Source organism: Myxine glutinosa, chromosome 1, assembly GCF_964187855.1.
Source record: "Myxine glutinosa chromosome 1, kmMyxGlut1.1, whole genome shotgun sequence".
NCBI classification, from domain to species: Eukaryota; Metazoa; Chordata; class Myxini; order Myxiniformes; family Myxinidae; genus Myxine; species Myxine glutinosa.
Window position 1 is genome coordinate 202,459,655 of NC_136261.1, and position 11,503 is coordinate 202,471,157.

Sequence of the window (11,503 nt, forward strand, 5' to 3'; positions counted from 1 at the left end):
TGGTCTAATGGAAAATCATAATGAGAATTACTCCCCCCCCCCCCCCCCCCCCCCCGGAGCATTCACTTCAAAAAATGGCCGGTTGGCTCAAGGACTATTAATGGCACAATTAAGACGAAAAAATTGATTGTCAAACTTCCAACATGTGGTCATGCTTTGTTGTCGTTGAGACAACACCCTTCACCTCGACCTTGGATCCCAACTAAATAATCATGATAATAATAATTATGATGACAAATACATGTTTTTTTTTGTTTTTTTTTACAATGATGTAATACTCATGGAGGAGCTTATACACATAATTAGATGCAGGACAAATACATTATTGTGTACTTTTACATGGATTAAGACATGAGTAGACAATGGACACTTATGGTACATTGTATGGGATTTAAGTCTGGGTTCCAGCATCATGAACCAAAGGTTCAGAAGGCAACACCAACTAGGCAATTCAGGTTTATTCCAGCTTCATCGTGTCATGTCTGCAGGCACACTTGTTCGCTTTAGAATACGTCCCTCATTCCAAGATCTACTCTAATCTATATACAACGGTCGTTCCCAAAGGGCCAGGGAAGGCGATGGTCATCGCTTTGTGGGGAAGTGCGAGTCAGCGACTTCGCACGCAGATCTACATGAATATAGATCGTCATTCGTAGATCTACTGTAATCTATATAGTATATACCCTGGTGTGGCTCTGCGTTGTTAAATTGCTCGGTCTTGTTTTGGTTGATGTTTATGTGGACACTTGGCATTGCTATACGCCATACTTTCATGTTACACGAACTACTTATCTATACAAGCTGGATAATCCACCAACTTTAGCTTTTCCTTTGACGGGGTGATAAGGATCGGGATATAAGTTGTAAGTGTCGTTTCGAGATCAGCTCATTATTCAGCGGCCCGTGCCTTGCCAGCGGGAGGCACTTAACACAATTCCTACACTGTCTCACTACATCAAACGATTCTTCCTTTCAAACATGTGACAACACTTATAATGCTCTTTTCTGTTTTATTATCACTTTCTTTACTTCGTTTGCCTTCCAAGCATCAATGGCTACAGTACTACTTACATCTAACAAGATTCACTCTGTTGTTGAATCGGATCAATTTTGGTGCCACTTCTGATCACAACTCTGACTCCTACTCAATCAGTACTTCATTTTGGTTTCACTGATCGATATCCTACAATGTCCGAGCAACCTCTGTCTTAATGCTATTCATAAGACGAGTATGTCCTTGATGGAAAGTTGCTGTTTTGGGGAATAGTGGAATTTATTTATTTATTTTGCTTTCTGGTAAGACCTTGTTCACCACACTCCACAGGTTACATTTAATAGACCTCAATCTCTCAGGCAAGGGAACAGTTTTTGACATTAATCTAATAGCAGGTCCAGCAGGTGGGGACTGAACTGAGGGATGAGATTGGTGTGCAGATGAGCTTCACGGGGGAGATTGGCGAAATTCCGGCTGAGATGGGGTAAAAGAGAATGGCAAAGAGAGCGGATACGTTGAGGGAACAAGGTAGGAGGAAAAGAGGTAGACCGCAATTCAAGATGGGAGGATTGTGTGAAGAGGGATGTCAGTAAGGTGGGGGTGGTTGGAGATTGGAGAGAGTTGGCTGAGGACAGAAGGAAATGGAGGAGGATTGTGGTCAAGGCAGGGCAGAAGCTTGACACCATTGGACATCGCCCCTATAAAGGGAAGAGGAGGAGAAGAAGTAGAGGAGGTAGAAGCACTTTGTGGAGAGCCAAAAGTCATGTGTTAACCAAGTAAGTTATACAACATTCTTTTTTTTCGAGCCAATCTGATACATTAGTTAATTTGTCCTCGGTTTATGAAACTAGTAGGGGAAGGTGGGGCAAAATGGCACACTTAAGCTTTCTTTGAAATTTTATCCAAAATGATGCAGTATATCTGAAATCAGACAGTGTCTTTACAATCATTATTCCATTATAAATACACAAATTACTTGGTATTAGAATCAAATCAACCATTCACTGGTGAGAACCAAAGACCAAAAATGTGCTAAGTGGGCCATTTTGTACACCACGTTGGGCAAAATGGCCCCCACATATGGGGCAATATGGTCCACCCGTGGGGCAATATGGTCACCCCATTGAAAAACATAATAATTACCCTCAGAGTCACCAATCAAAACACTTTGAACCTGAAATAATATTTATTGTGAAAAATTACAGACTACAAGGTGAGATTATGCACATAATTAGGCACAAAAGTCACAGATGAAATTCACATCTTCTTCATCCACACCTGCACAACCATCATGGGCCCAAAGACGACAGACTGTGCACTTTATCCATCCTTCTCCTATCACACTATAACTTTCCCGGCAGAATAAGCACATTGTTCCATCATCATCCTCAGACTCGCTAGATTCTTCTGGTGCCGTAAATATAGCCCGTTTACCCTTCACTATCTTCTTTTTTGGCTTTTCTGCAACTTTCTTTTGCTTCTGGAGTTTTTTTTCAGCTCTCTGCTTTGCCTTCTCTGCCTTCTGTGCTTCCTGTCTTTTCTTTTCTTCAGCTGCATCAGCAAGTCGTTTCTTGTATGGGCTTGATGTTAAATACTCTGACATTGACCTTTTTGATTGACGTGTTGTAGGCCTACCCTTAGCAGGAGTAGCCTTAGGTGGGGGACTGATTTGAAAGGGTGAAATGAACTCCCTACTGGTGCTTGCAACAGCAGGTCTTGGAACAGCAGCATGTCTTTGAGTGTTACCAATGGGTCTCACAGCATTTTCGGGGCCTCTCACAGCATTAGCATCAGGTGCAGGAGCACCAACAGGTCTCACAGCATTTTCAGGGCCTCTTGCAGCAGATGTCGCTTCAGGCTGACGGATGGAAAGGTCTTGATGTCGTGAAAAAAAGCCTCGCAACCAATCTTTTCCAGCGATTGCATTCTTGAAAGGATGCTGGAGGTGATTCTGTTCTGCCATCTGGTACGCCAATCGACGGACCTCCACTGTGGTCATCCCAAACATCATCTGCTCCATACTCAATATATACTGCACTAGTGCTGTTTCCATTTCTGTGGAGAAGACCATCTTGTAACGACCAAGAGTTTTTGATGAGCCCTTAGCACTAGCAGTCTTGTTCCCACCCTTGTGGCGTCGTTTAAGTGTGGTTTTGGGGACTCCAAATTCTTTCGCAGCCTTTTTATACCCCATGTCACCATTCTCTATTGCTTGAAGGGCTGCCTCCATTGCCTCCACAGTCCAAGACTGCCTGGTTGATTTCCGTACATAATTGCGGGGCATCTTCACCTGCAAATACACAAATGTGTGTATAAATACTCATGCATTGTTCCAACTAGGCAATTGTACACGGGTGCCCTCTCAGATTTCTTATAATCACCCTGCCCCTTTGTGAGAGTAAGGTCCAATGTTTCTATCTTACTTCCACAGAAAATCAAAATTCAAACAGTGACCATTTTGATGACCCATAATCCCTTATTCCTAACCCTCATTACCCGACTTGGTGAGAACAGCACTAACTAAAGCAGACAACAATCATGAAGCACCCTGCCCAATAGATGAACTTATATTTCAGTGCATAAAATGACATGGTATAAGTAGATATGTATAAGTTACATGCATGCATGCAGCCAGCCAGCCAGCCAGCATGCAAGCATGCATACATACAGACATACATACATACATACATATAGGGTAGGCCTACATGTATACATAGGCCTACATATTTGTAACAAAAATAAGAAACATGTATGGGGTAAAATGGCCCACTAAAGGGTAAAATGGTACCCCACGGGCCATTTTACCCCAGGGAAATGGACCGTTTTGCCCCATGAACGACCTCCATGAAAACCTGACATCATTGGAAACCACATGTACTGGGCAGAATGTTTCAAAGGTCAATTTTAGTGACTGACTTATACTCTAAAAGCATGCAGTAACACTAGGAAATATGAGTCACTCTGTCACCACAAACACAATTTTCTCACATACCTACCGATAGATCCTAGTAGGTGTCAAAATGTTGGATGGTTCAGCTCGAGTTCAAGACTGGATAGGGATGGCCACCATGTTGTTACTTTCTGCTAATCCACAAAGGAATGTTTTAACATGAACAGCCACAAGATGGCAGCAGCTGCTGGTGGAATATACCAAGGGGTCCATATGACCCAAGGGGTCCATTTTGTACCACTTTCCCCTAATAGGTTTCAACAACCATCTTTGACCATGTCGGTGGATGTCGACCGAGGCCCTCACTTCATTTGGTGTTTTTCTTTCACCTTCAGTAGTATCCCAATACCAGATTCAGTGGCCCTGTGGTTAGAACGTTCGCTCTGAGTTCTGATAGGCCAGTGGTTTGATACCGACCCTGGCCAAATCATATCAAACACTTTCATAATTGCATGTGCTACTTCCGCGCAAGATTCTCAGCATTTTGAGGATAGAGCATGGATTAACCATGTGGGTTGGAATCTCATGGCTGGGAGATTTCTCTTTAATTGTTCTCCTAACGGTAGAGAGAAAAAAATCACAAAATGACGTTGCTGGTATGCCAGCTGATACTGGGTTGCCCTCGGAAGTTATGCCCCTTCACCCAAGCTTTGTCTGAAGTCAATTCCTGTGTTGCCTGCGGTCTGAATGCATGTACGTGTGATTTGTGTGACAACTCTTCCATGAGCCTTGGACTCCATAAAAAAAACCCAAGTACAAGTAGTTTCACCTATGAGACACAAAAAGGCAAAATAATTTCATAACAAAGGGAATAACAACTTAAAAGGATCCTAGAAATGACTGAACCACCTTTAGAGGCCATTTTTCCCTGCAGAGCAGGGGTTGGCCTTTTTCGGGCACCGTGGACCCCTTTTTGAAGCAATGTTTTATGGCCGGATGCCTTTCCTGCCACCAACCCTGTTGGTCGCCTCTTGCGACACACAGGGAATTACCAGTGAACTGGTACTCAATTTGCCGACCTCGGAAGGATGAGATCCTAGAAATGACTGAACCTCATTTAGAGGCCATTCCGCGGGGGTTGGCCTTTTTCGGGCACCGTGGACCCCTTTTTGAAGCAATGTTTTATGGCCGGATGCCTTTCCTGCCACCAACCCTGTTGGTCGCCTCTTCCGACACACAGGGAATTACCAGTGAACTGGTACTCAATTTGCCGACCTCGGAAGGATGAGATCCTAGAAATGACTGAACCTCATTTAGAGGCCATTCCGCGGGGGTTGGCCTTTTTCGGGCACCGTGGTCTCCTTTTTGAAGCAATGTGTTATTGTCGGATGCCTTTCCTGCCAACAACCCTGTTGGTCGCCTCTTGCGACACACAGGGAATTACCAGTGAACTGGTACTCAATTTGCCGACCTCGGAAGGATGAGATCCTAGAAATGACTGAACCTCATTTAGAGGCCATTCCGCGGGGGTTGGCCTTTTTCGGGCACCGTGGTCTCCTTTTTGAAGCAATGTGTTATGGTCGGATGCCTTTCCTGCCAACAACCCTGTTGGTCGCCTCTTGCGACACACAGGGAATTACCAGTGAACTGGTACTCAATTTGCCGACCTCGGAAGGATGAGATCCTAGAAATGACTGAACCTCATTTAGAGGCCATTCCGCGGGGGTTGGCCTTTTTCGGGCACCGTGGACCCCTTTTTGAAGCAATGTTTTATGGCCGGATGCCTTTCCTGCCACCAACCCTGTTGGTCGCCTCTTCCGACACACAGGGAATTACCAGTGAACTGGTACTCAATTTGCCGACCTCGGAAGGATGAGATCCTAGAAATGACTGAACCTCATTTAGAGGCCATTCCGCGGGGGTTGGCCTTTTTCGGGCACCGTGGTCTCCTTTTTGAAGCAATGTGTTATTGTCGGATGCCTTTCCTGCCAACAACCCTGTTGGTCGCCTCTTGCGACACACAGGGAATTACCAGTGAACTGGTACTCAATTTGCCGACCTCGGAAGGATGAGATCCTAGAAATGACTGAACCTCATTTAGAGGCCATTCCGCGGGGGTAGGCCTTTTTCGGGCACCGTGGTCTCCTTTTTGAAGCAATGTGTTATTGTCGGATGCCTTTCCTGCCAACAACCCTGTTGGTCGCCTCTTGCGACACACAGGGAATTACCAGTGAACTGGTACTCAATTTGCCGACCTCGGAAGGATGAGATCCTAGAAATGACTGAACCTCATTTAGAGGCCATTCCGCGGGGGTTGGCCTTTTTCGGGCACCGTGGTCTCCTTTTTGAAGCAATGTGTTATGGTCGGATGCCTTTCCTGCCGCCAACCCTGTTGGTTGCCTCTTGCGACACACAGGGAATTACCAGTGAGCTGGTACTCAATTTGCCGACCTCGGAAGGATGAGATCCTAGAAATGACTGCACAAATGAAATGAAATATGCTTGACGTCATTTTTACCGCCGTCACCGAAGGTGGATGGCGGTTTTGTTTTCACCCTTGTCTGTCTGTCTGTGAACAAGATATCTCAAAAAGTTGTGAACGGATTCGGACGAAATTTGGCAGAGAGGTCGTGTTTGTGACAATGACTAAATTCTTCGATTTTGGTGAAGATCCGGATTCGGATCCGACTTGTGTAATTTTTTAAAGTGATTCTTCACCATTGGGAGATAGGGCCAAAAACGACATATAGCAGGATATCTCAAAATGTTATGGACTCATTTGGACGAAACTTGGTGGACATGTTGGGTGTGTGACAAGGACTAATCGATTTGATTTTGGTGAAGATCTGAATATGGAATCGGATACAATAATTATTCAATTTTTAAGTGATTCTTCACCATTGAGAGATCGGGTGAAAAGCGATATATAATATTATATTTAAAGGAGTTATGGAAGAGTTATGACTAAACTTGGTGGACGAGTTTGTTAGGTGACAAGAAGAAGCCGATTCAATTTTGGTTCAGGTCCGAATCGAGATCCGGCCTATCAGTGGGATACCAAACGTAAACTGTTCAGCCTGGCGGAGGTATGCTCTCTCCCGAGTGCCGTTCTAGTTATATCTGAATCCAATTTTTTTTGGCTCTGCCTCCTTTTCTCGACACTGACCAACTCAGATTTCCAGCAGTATGTAGACAAAGAAGACAAGTTTCTCTCATGACAATAAAAGTTCTTTTTTCCTTCCTGACTTACCTCCTCTATTACTGGGCGTGATTGCATCAGCACTCAGGTACAGAAGATATCTTTAGCTGATGTTGCACTTTGTCTTTCTCTCTTCGGCAGAACCTCTAGGAAAGCTCACAGTATGGAAGCTGGCCAGCATCACTGCAATCTATAATGTGGGTGCCAAAACCGATTCACTCAACTATTGTCCTGTCAACATTTTTCCCATTACCAGCAGAGTAATGGAATCCATAATTGCAGAAACGTCAAATCTCTTTTTTATTTTATGACTAATCAATATTCACCAGTCAACTTCAGGCCTTTTTCTTGGTTGTCCAGTTTAGGTTATGAATCTTCAGAAGCTCGCCTCGATTCAGGCACTGACCAATGGAGGCATCATGGGGTTTGGGATATAAAGTTGAACAACCATGCTATCGAATTAACGTTTTCTTTCATTAACATTTGGGGCGATCGCTTTTCATCCTAACCCAGTTTTTCTGTTTCTGCTTCCTTAACTTTCCCTGCTTTGTTATCTCCCCTCTTGGGCTGCCAGGATAACTCAGAGGTCACGCATGCGCCTTGGAGTTGTTTCAATGTGGGTTTGATTGTCGACCCGACTATAAACCGTCACGCTGATGTTTCGCAGGCAGGTTTTGCATCAATGCATGTGCCACCCCTTGGATGGGTATTAAGCTGGGGCCCTGGTCTGCAAGCTTTATTGGTGGATGTTAAATATTCCATGGTGTCTTTTGTGAAAGAGTAGGTGAGTCATCACCTATATCCTGGCCAAATTCCAGCTATAACCTACAGAGGACACTGCTTGAATGAACGATCGACCCTTTCATCCCATCGGATAAAGAGTTGCTGTCATACTGTTTTGCAGATTCCAGTGCAAATTTTCGGCCGACAAATTTTCGGCATGTATATATCTCAGCTGTACAACTTTCTTGTGGACACATTTTAAGGATACATTTAGCAGCCTTTCCATTGCCATTAGAGATGTAAAAAAAATGACATACTTAATGTGGAATATGAATATTCCTTGATCTATGCAGACCTCATTAAATTATATAACTCGATGTGCCTAGCTTTTCAATTTGTGCGCATTTTGTCCTTCTTTACTGTCAGCAGTGACATCCTGCATTTCCTTGACCTTGATCCTGGAACTACATTGTAAGGAATTTGATATGCAATGGAAAATCGAGGAGCACACAGTAACTGTTGGAAAATGACAGCTTGTGTTGCAAATGCACACTGATACCTTATTATGCATCTTTTTGAGGGGGGAAATAAAGTTGTTAATTCAAGGACATCTGCTGAGATGGGCGTCTGGTTGTCCATGCTCCAGCAATTCATTCATTGAACAAATTTCTTAAATAATCTGAGAAAAATGCTGCAGTTTTTCTCGTTTGTTTGACCTTTCCATAACCAGTGTTGAGTTCCTTATTGTGCACAAAATCTGTGTAATCTTTAATGTCCACACGCAACTGCTGCTGGCAGACAGGTCCCCAAATTATCATCCTATCTGAAGGACAGTGTACCCATTGTGAAGCATCAAGGTGACAGCTTATAGTCGGGTTTGGAATCAAATCCAGACAAAACAGCTCACAGGTAAGTGCACTACATCTGAACTGCTGTGCCAGTGTATTTTCAAAGATCTTTTAAAAGACTACTATTTTATAGCATTCAATAAAGGTTAAAGAAGGATTGCAATACATGGAGAAAACTACATGTGTTGTAGGGTGTTCAAAAAGTTAAATGAATGATGTACTCACGCGAGTTCACGCCGCACCAACAATTATTCATTTTTCAATGCCGGAATAAACAAGAAGAAAAAGACATAAAATGTCTATAATAAGCCCCGGTGGTTTTTAGTAATTCTGCTGTATGGAGTTAAAGGCGCTCAGTCGGCCATCTTTAGTCGGATTACAAAACAAACTTCTGCTTATGTATGCTCTCGTGTATTGTCTTTTCGACAAGCTTGAGCAAAATCGGACCATGCATGTTCAAGAAATGGTTGGGCACACCTTTAAGTAACAAAATGGCGCCAGTCGGCCATCTTAGAGCTAATCGCGAAAGAAAATGACGCACATATGTAAGCCGTCATTCATAATTATCTTTGCGCCAAGTTTGAACAAGATCGGTAAATGCATGTCCGATAAATGGATGAGGACGTGTTCAACATAGGGTTTTTTACAACTAAAATGGCCGCCAGTCGGCCATCTTAGAGCTAATCGCGAAAGAAAATGACGCACATATGTAAGCCGTCATTCGTTATATTTGCGCCAAGTTTGAACAAGATCGGTAAATGCATGTCCGAGAAATCGATGAGGACGTGTTCAACATAGGGTTTTTTACAACTAAAATGGCCGCCAGTCGGCCATCTTAGATCTAATCTCGAAAGAAAATGACGCACATATGTAAGCCGTCATTCATTATCTTTGCGCCAAGTTTGAACAAGATCGGTAAATGCATGTCCGAGAAATGGATGAGGACGTATTCAACATAGGGTTTTTTACAACTAAAATGGCCGCCAGTCGGCCATCTTAGATATAATCTCGAAAGAAAATGACGCACATATGTAAGCCGTCATTCATTATCTTTGCGCCAAGTTTGAACAAGATCGGTAAATGCATGTCCGAGAAATGGATGAGGACGTGTTCAACATAGGGTTTTTTACAACTAAAATGGCCGCCAGTCGGCCATCTTAGAGCTAATCGCGAAAGAAAATGACGCACATATGTAAGCCGTCATTCATTATCTTTGCGCCAAGTTTGAACAAGATCGGTAAATGCATGTCCGAGAAATGGATGAGGACGTGTTCAACATAGGGTTTTTTACAACTAAAATGGCCGCCAGTCGGCCTTCTTAGATCTAATCTCGAAATAAAATGACGCACATATGTAAGCCGTCATTCGTTATCTTTGCGCCAAGTTTGAACAAGATCGGTAAATGCATGTCCGAGAAATGGATGAGGACGTGTTCAACATAGGGTTTTTTACAACTAAAATGGCCGCCAGTCGGCCATCTTAGATCTAATCTCGAAAGAAAATGACGCACATATGTAAGCCGTCATTCATTATCTTTGCGCCAAGTTTGAACAAGATCGGTAAATGCATGTCCGAGAAATGGATGAGGACGTGTTCAACATAGGGTTTTTTACAACTAAAATGGCCGCCAGTCGGCCATCTTAGATATAATCTCGAAATAAAATGACGCACATATGTAAGCCGTCATTCATTATCTTTGCGCCAAGTTTGAACAAGATCGGTAAATGCATGTCCGAGAAATGGATGAGGACGTGTTCAACATAGGGTTTTTTACAACTAAAATGGCCGCCAGTCGGCCATCTTAGATCTAATCTCGAAAGAAAATGACGCACATATGTAAGCCGTCATTCATTATCTTTGCGCCAAGTTTGAACAAGATCGGTAAATGCATGTCCGAGAAATGGATGAGGACGTATTCAACATAGGGTTTTTTTACAACTAAAATGGCCACCAGTCGGCCATCTTAGATATAATCTCGAAAGAAAATGACGCCCATATGTAAGCAGTCATTCGTTATCTTTGCGCCAAGTTTGAACAAGATCGGTAAATGCATGTCCGGGAAATGGATGAGGACGTGTTCAACCTAGGGTTTTTTACAACTAAAATGGCCGCCAGTCGGCCATCTTAGATATAATCTCGAAAGAAAATGACGCACATATGTAAGCCGTCATTCGTTATCTTTGCGCCAAGTTTGAACAAGATCGGTAAATGCATGTCCGAGAAATGGATGAGGACGTTTTCAACATAGGGTTTTTTTACAACTAAAATGGCCGCCAGTCGGCCATCTTTGATCGCAACGCAAAACAAAGTGATGCGCAGATGTATACCGTCATGTATTGTTTTTTTGCCAAGTATGAACAAAATCGGTAGATGCATCTCCGAGATATGGTTGGGGACGCATGCATGGACGGATGGATGGACGAGACCCAATCCATAAGCCCCTGATTCGGAACAAACTTCTTTTTAGCAATCTGTGACATGAAAACAGATGGATTACATTTTGTCATGTGCTTGGGGGTCACGACCATCCATGAGGTGCTCAAGAAGGTTGCAACAAAAACCGGAGCAGGTTACAGCCAGGAATCTGAGAGGTTAGAGTAAACTGGTGGTTTAACACACTTTACCAAAATTAACTGGATTATCTTAATCCTATTCAAAACCAAACAAATCCATAGAAATAACAGTTCACCAAATTGTCAGCACAATCTCCTGATTCCTGAAGTGAGGGTAGTCACAATATGTGAGCACATTGAGATGTTGTATGGAGCACGTGATGATCGACTTGGTGGTACAGTGACCATAAACAATTTATAGCAAAGGCAATTGTGAAACAGGAGAAAGCACCAATA